We start from the raw sequence: 8,647 nt of genomic DNA, 5'->3' as shown, positions 1-8,647 counted from the left end.
GAGATAGATACTGACCATACATTATCATTGCATACACAACAGCTGAAATTACAAAGCCACAGTTTCCAACAAGTACCACAGCAAATTTTTACAACGGTGAGTTAAAGTGATAGGGAACGTCATGTAAGATTAAGACAGTTAGTTTTCCTCATAGAGGATGATCTATGATAATTCATCGTCTTCCGCCTGGTCTTCTGAACCATAATGGAAAATGTCTGAGGAGGATACCACATTGTCATGTCTGTCTGTGGCAGGAGGGTCACAGACCAATTGAGGTGTTAGGGAGGGATTTACAACAACAATCGGTATCCATGTGCAAAGTCCCCTGCATGTCGCTGATATAGTACAGTAAGGATCTGCCCCTGTGATTGGCCGATGTAGATCCAAGAGAGCAGTGACGTCCTCCATTATTCACACACAGCTTTCAGATTAGATCAGCAGCGTTTGCAGCTATATTGGAATGACATCATCATTAGTTCTCCTGAGATCTCCCATTCAAATTCCCCTGAAATAAAAACAGCACAGCCACAATAAAACCAACGTGGCACAGAGCTTCTTCAGCCTGAAGTCACGGTCTAGAATGAAACGTTTTCCATATCTAGCAGCTGTAAAGAGTAAAACATCTAATCTCTTATGGAGAAACATCACAAAGTCATAAATTCACAGGCTTAGAAGAGGACAAATACATCAATTTGCATTTACATTTTCACAAGCATTTGGCTGCGTCGCAAGTACAGTGAGCTTCAAAAGTATTGGGACAGTGAAATGTTTTGTTGTTTTTGCACTTTACTCCAGCACTTTGGATTTGAAATGATACAATGACTATGAGATTAAAGTGCAGACTGTCAGCTTTAATTTGATGGTATTTTCATCCATATCGTGTGAACTGTTAAGAAAGTACAGCACTTTTTGTACATAGTCCCCCCCCCCCATTTTAGGGGACCAAAAGTATTGGGACAAATTCACTTATATGTGTATTAAAGTAGTCATAAATGTAGTATTTGGTCCCATATTCCTAGCACGCAAAAATTACATCACGCTTGTGAGACTCTACAAACTTTTTGGATGCATTAGCTGTTTGTTTTGGTTGTGTTTCAGATTATTTTGTGCCCAATAGAAATGAATGGTAAATAATGTATAGTGTCATTTTGGAGTCACTTTATTTTGTAAATAAGAATATAATGTTTCTAAACACATCTACAACGGTTCACCAGATATGGATGAAAATAACCTTAAATTAAAGCTGACAATCTGCACTTTAACCTCAGTCATTGTGTCATTTTAAATCCAAAGTGCTGGAGTACAGAACCAACACGTGTCACTGTCCCAATCCTTTTGAAGCTCACTAAGTGGCAACATCACCATATCCAGTTGACTATGACAGAAAGTAAAGCTGCCTTTCAAAAATTGTCCATAGAAAAATATCCATTGAATGCCATGATTAGATTAGAAAAATAAAGAGGGTCAAACTACAGGGAGAGGGGAATGGAGGGGGAGGAGTCAGGTCATGTCCAGGCCACTTTCCTTGAGATGGCCTGCTTGAAGCACTCTGGGTCCACGTTTCCTCCAGGCCGCAGAGCTCTCTCCAGGCTCACCAGCACGTTCTGGTGACACTCCCTGATGTTGACGGGGTACTTGGCCCTCAGCAGCTCGTAGGCCGAGATCAGCCGCATATTCTGCTTCACCATGAGGTACTGGATGATACAGGTCGGAGCCAGGGAGTACCCGTCACGGCAGTGGACCAGCACGCGTTTCCTTTTTTCCGTGGAAGCCTCGATGCACTCGTTGATGTCCTCAAAGCAGCGCTGCTTCAGGGCAGGGCTTCCCTCGCCCAGCGCATCTGGTACATCGCAAATGTCCACCTTGAGGCGGGACCAGCTGTGGCGGGCGCCTCGGGAGCAGGTGCAGGGGATAAGGCTTAGGCTGGGGCCGGGGTCCCCCGGCAGGCTGCTCATGTCGATGATGCTGTCGATGTTGTTGCGGCACAGCGTGCGCCCGTTGTACGCCGCGTTCAGGTTGCCCACAAAGATGTAGTCCGTCACCTTGGAGATGACGGGCTCAGAGTACTGGAAGTGTTCCGGGATGTTCTGTTTGGGCGTGTCTGGGGTTTCTGGTGGACCCGCCCTGCCCCCTGCCCCCACCCCGGCCGGACCTGTGGCCGCCCTCATGCTGTAGTTACGCAGCTTCTTGGAGCCGGAGCGGGAGGGGGGGTTGGAGTCGGACTCTGAGCTGCTGTTCCAGGGAGGGGAGAAGAGGGAGAAGCGGCTGGAGGACTTGCTCTTGGTGAGGTTCTCCACGGGGCTGGACAAGCCAGAGCTGGAGGCCGTGGTGGAACCAGAGGCACAAAACAACGAGGCCCTCTCCAAGGAGCCTGTGCTGCTGGCTGATCCTGCACTGTGGGCCTGCTCCATCTGCAGGCAGACACACACACAGCATACTGAAGTAGAATACCATAAGATACGACACTTGTGCATGCCAATTACACACTCCCTCAAAACATGAGACATCTGTGGCAAAACTGCACATTTTAGAGTGGTCTTTTATTGTCCCCAGCACAGGGTGCACCTGTGTAATGATCATGCTGTTTAATCAGCTTCTTGATATGCCACACCTGTCAGGTGGATGGATTAACCTTGGCCAAGGAGAAATACTCACTAACAGGGATGTAAAAAAAAATCTGCACAAAAGTTCAGATAAATAAGCTTTTTTGTGTGTATGGAAAATTTATGGGTTTGTTTATTTCAGCTATTTATTTCCCATGAAACATGGGACTTACATGTTGCGTTTATATTTTTGTTCAGTGTAATTACAGAACAATGGATTATTTTTTAATGCTAGTTAAGGATACTATATATTTTATGTTTCACACTGGATTTATTAGTTACAAAAAGGTAAGACGTGTTTTTATTTGAATTCTGGTGCCGCTCTGCACACACAAGCTTGTTAGCTACAGTGCATTCGGAAAGTATTCAGAACCCTTGACATTTTCCACATTTTGTTACATTACATCCTTGTTCTAAAATTGATTAAAAATCCTCATCAAACTACACACAATACCCCATAATGACGAAGCGAAAACATGTTATTAGAAATTTACGCAAATGTATACAAAATAAATAAAATAAGACCTTATTTACATAAGTATTCAGACCATTTTCTATGAGACTCAAAATTGAGCTCAAGTGCATCCTGTTTCCATTGATCATGCTTGAGATGTTTCTACAACTTGATTGGAGTCCACCTGTGGTAAATTCAATTGATTAGTGGTAAATTCAATTGATTAGATATGATCTGGAAAGGCACACACCGGTCTATATAAAGGTCCCACAGTTGACAGTGCATGTCAGAGCAAAAACCAAGCCATGAGGTCGAAGGAATTATCCATAGCGCTCCGAGACAGGATTGTTTCGAGGCAAAGATCTGGGGAAGGGTACCAAAAAATTTCTGCAGTATTGAAGGTCCCCAAGAACAGTGGCCTCCATCATTCTTAAATGGAAGAAGTTTGGAACCACCAAGACTTCCTAGAGCTGGCCTCCCGGCCAAACTGAGCAATCGGGGGAGAAGGGCTTTGGTCAGGGAGATGACCAAGAACCCGATGGTCACTCTGACAGAGCTCCAGAGTTCCTCTGTGGAGATGGGAGAACCTTCCAGAAGGACAACCATCTCTGCAGCACTCCACCAATAAGGCCTTTATGGTAGAGTGGTCAGACAAAGCCACTCCTCAGTAAAAGGCACATGACAGCTCGCTCTGAGTTTGCCAAAAGGCACCTCTGGTCTGATGAAACCAAGATTGAACTATTAGGCCTGAATGCCAAGCGTCACGTCTGGAGGAAACCTGGCACCATCCCTACGGTGAAGCATGGTGGTGGCAGCATCATGCTGTGGGGATGTTTTTCAGCGGCAGGGACTGGGAGACTAATCAGGATAGAGGGAAAGATGAACGGAGCAAAGTACAGAGAGATCCTTGATGAAAACCTGCTTCAGAGCGCTCAGGACCTCAGACTGGGGCGAAGGTTCACCTTCTACCAGGACAATGACTAAGCACAGAGCCAAGACAACGCAGGAGTGGCTTTGGGACAAGTCTCTGAATGTCCTTGAGTGGCCAAGCCAGAGCCCGGACTTGAACCCGATCTAACATCTCTGGAGAGACCTGAAAATAGCTGTGCAGCGACGCTCCCCATCCAACCTGACAGAGCTTGAGAGGCTGCAGAGAAGAATGGGAGAAACTCCCCAAATACAAGTGTGCCAACCTTGTAGCGTCATAACCAAGAAGACTCAAGGCTGTATTCGCTGCCAAAGGTGCTTCAAGAAAGTACTGAGTAAAGGGTCTGAATACTTATGTAAATATGATATTTAAAAATAAAATAAAAAGTGACAAATATTCTACAAACCTGTTTTTGCTTTGTCATTCTGGGTTATTGTGTGTATATTGATGAGAGAAAAAAACAATTTACTCATTTTCAGAATAAGGCTGTAACGTAACAAAATGTGGAAAAAGTCAAGGGGTCTGAATACTTTCCGAATAATCTGTAGCTAGCTTTTTAGCTAGCTCTGGTCTAGCTCTCAAAAAACTAATGATCAAGGGCTAGCTCTGGTCCAACGTTAGTTAAGCCAACTCTCTGAAGTTCAAAGAAATTCCAATGTCAGTCGCATGTCGCACCCTTTGCTACACTTGTCTGTCCAATGCATGTACATAGCTTGCCAGCTCCATAGCAAGCTGCTCTATCCATTGGTGAAGTCATTTGATTTCAGAGATTTAAAAAGGAACAGAAAGGAACGATATAAACCGTTTATCTTTTGGTGTTCGAACCGGTTCAGAACTTTTTTTGCTGGTCAGGAACAGTGGAACGGAACAAAAAAAAATGGTGGTTCTGGGAGAAGATTTTCAGTTCCAACCCCTGGTTACAATTTACATTTACATTTTAGTCATTTAGCAGACGCTCTTATCCAGAGCGAGTTACAGTTAAGTGAGTGCATACATTATTTTTATTTTTTCATACAGTCCCCCTGTGGGAATCGAACCCACAACCCTGGCGTTGCAAACGCCATGCTCTACCAACTGAGCTACATCCCTGCCGGCCATTCCCTCCCCTACCCTGGACGACGCTGGGCCAATTGTGCGCCGCCCCATGGGTCTCCCGGTCGCGGCCGGCTACAACAGAGCCTGGATTACAATGCAAGTACTACAGCCACCCCCATAGCTAACAGTAGTCACTGAAGGGGAAAACCACCAGTATGTATTGGCCTAGTAGCCACCCACATGGCTAACAGTAGTTACTGATGGGGAAACCTACCAGAATAGGCCTAGTAGACAGACATACCTGGGCTTTGAGATTGTTCTTCCACTCTTGGGTCTCCAGAGCTTTGAAGCGGCCATTGCTATCTGAGGAGACAGAAAGGCAGAGGGGCCGGTGGGCCCTTGGGGCCAGCTGGGGGGTGAGGGCAACGGGGACAGGCCGAGGCTCGTGGCGCTCATTCCTACTCATCATCAAATTTGGACAGGAGCCTGAATTACATATACAGGGAGGAAAACATCCAGAGTTTAGGCCTTGCCAAGTTCTGTAACTTTGCACAGTTCTAATGTTTCTTGAAAACTACGAGAAAGGCCTCAGCAGCATAGTGGATCTTACAAGCAAAGGGATAGTCACAGTGCCACAACTGTGATTTTATTAATAGCTTAACCACTCCGTGAACATTGCCATTTCTGTTCTACTAGTACAGGGTTGCCCAAACTAGGTCCTGGTCCTGGCACCCCACCCCCGGGTGCACGTTTTGGTTTTTGCCCGAGCACTACACTGCTGATTCAAATAACCAACTCATCATCAAGCTTTGATTATTTGAATCAGCTGTGTAGTGCTATGGCAAAAAACTAAACGTCTACGGGGGGTACGACCGAGTTTGGGAAACACTGTACTAGACGATGGAGCCTTTTATATTAGACCAATTGTTGCTTGCTGAGGGGCTAAACATTAACACTGAGATATCCCTGATTGACAAAGGACAAGGGATGTGTCAATATTTACCTTTGTCACAATGTGATTAGTTATGATAAGAATGAACCCTCTGGATGTGCTGTAGCTAATGCATAGTGCTAAAACAGATTGTTATCAAAAACCCAACATTTATGATGCAGTGCTGAAAAAGGAGTCAACATTGAAATATTACCAGGATAAAAAAAGGGCAAAAGGTTTTAGGTCAAATGTTTTCTTACCAGTGGCACATTCTGAGCGAGTGATGGACTGTATCTGCAAACTATGTTGAAGTCTGAATGTGTTGTGAAGATGCTTAGCAATCATGCCTGTGAATGAAATAGCATTTATCTTTTCAGTTCTGTCTGTCATTTACCATTCATTCATACACAATGACTAGCTAACCAACATTGTTTTATGTGTACATTACTACAAGTGCAACCCATGAAGAATAAGTACCTGTCTTGCCATTCTGTTTGGGAAATACTTTTCTATCCAACAACTTAGGTGATATTAGGCATTTGTTCCATTTGTCCACGGTTTCCATTTTCTGCCTCCTGATGAGCGAGACAGACAGATTAATTGAGGATTCTGATGATCAACATGGGTTTCAACATTTTCCAAAGCTACCCGATATCAGTGTTGATAATGGCTGCTGACAACCTATAACTATCAATCAACACAGTCTAGACTAGGTAACTAAATATACCAATTGTCATCGTAGACAATTTCCCTCCGCCGCCGTAAAGCTGAAATTGAAAGATGAGCAGCAGCATCATCATCATCAGCAGCAGCAGCAGAGAGAGAGAGTATTCAAAGAGTCCGACATCTAATCTGACTCATGTTGTGGTGGTAGTGGCCGTCGGCTCGCTGCCGTTTTTACCAGCCAGTTAATCAGCTAGCGGTAGGATTCCTGGGGACGTGTGCCCGGGCCGTGCATTGGCTAACCGAGCCTAATCAAATCATTTTTAGCATAGCATATTTCTGCTAAGCGCATTATAATATTGCTGCCTGTTATGGTATGCTGTATACACACAGCTCGCTAACGTTAGCTAAATTGCTAACTTAGCTAGCTATAACAGGTTGGTGCAGTGTCGCTGTTTAATGGATGCTCGCCAACCAGCAAGAGACACACAATAAATGCGCATTCGAAATAATTTTGACAAACAGTACACTATTGCATAGATGTCCATACAACAAGAATGAAATGGATAGAAATTCCAGTTAGCACAAACCCCCCATCCACTCGCTCCTTGCAGCTCTCAGCTGAATGAACAGTACGGATGCTCACGTGGACAAATCACCTCAATAACGCGATTAGGAATTTTACTGAGACGTAATCATTACGCCGATTATGTTGCAAAACGTTTCGTCTGTTCAATTTGTTTTGCAAAAACCGTCCACTCCAAACGGAAAAAGCAAACGAGAGTTTCTATTCGACACATGCAGGTATGTCCCGCCCCATTTCGTTCCATTTTCTCTGTTTGCTTCCGTTTGGTTGTTAAACGGTAAACGGTTTCTGTAATGAATACACCCCAGGTAAATGTGGTCAGCTGTGGCCCCTGTGTTGACAACTCTGTCAGGTAAAATTGTATGGGGAATAAAAAATAAAAAATTTGAACAAATATTGCCTGAATTAGACATATCAAATGTCATCAATTGATTTGATGGAATAATAAAATATACATCTTGACATCATGGCCTGATGGTGATCAAGTCCCATTGATTTGGTATAAATGGTCTGAGGCTGGGAAAATGCAACTCTCAAATTCGTCTGGGCTATGGATTCAAGGGACTGACAGGCCATGACATTGACATTGCAGCTTTTTCAAAGAATTCAGATAATATAAAGCATAGTATAAAACAACCTTATATTTTGTGTAATGATAGAGTAGGCTCATAGCATTATTATATTCTTCAAGAATCAAATGGGTATATCATTAGATTAAATTACCATAGAAAATAATATTATCCCACATTGTTCCTTAATCATTTGTAAGCTAACAATCTGGAATACTAAACTGCCTATGCCTAATTCACATTCAAAAAGGTTTAAACACTCACCTCGTGTGGTGATAGCCTATGATTTTATTGGATTCTCTCTCGTCGTCTCTCAAATGACAAATAATCCTTCTTATCATGCACTGGTTGCAATCTGCATGAAGCAAACCCTCATTGAGAGCAATCACTTAAACTGTATGAGGCGATGGTTTTCAAGGCGCACTTTAATTGGGCAGCTTAGCCGCACTCCAGGTATCCTGGAAACGCTAGTCGTATGATGTCACCCTGCTGCATACAGAGCAGCTGAGCACATAGCCCATAGAGATAGAATAGTTATATCTCTATGACATAGGCCCATAGTGATAGAATAGTTTTATTTCTATGACATGGGAGGGGGGGGGTGGGTAGGTGGGTGCGTGCGTGCGTGCGTGCGTGCGTGGGTGCGTGCGTGCGTGCGTGCGTGGGCCTCATGCTAAATGGCACTTGGTGTCATGTGATGTGTCTGGTACCATGGAGTGTGCTTACTAACTTTATCAGGGAGTGTGCTTATTAACTTTATAAGGGAGTGTGCTTACTAACTTTACCAGGGAGTGTGCTCACTAACTTTACCAGGGAGTGTGCCTACTAACTTTACCAGGGAGTGTGCCTACTAACTTTACCAGGGAGTGTGCTCACTA

Source organism: Coregonus lavaretus (genome assembly GCF_964263955.1).
Source record: "Coregonus lavaretus genome assembly, chromosome: 21".
Lineage (NCBI taxonomy): Eukaryota > Metazoa > Chordata > Actinopteri > Salmoniformes > Salmonidae > Coregonus > Coregonus lavaretus.
The sequence above is the reverse complement of the archived record's forward strand: the minus strand, read 5'-3'. Positions refer to the sequence as shown.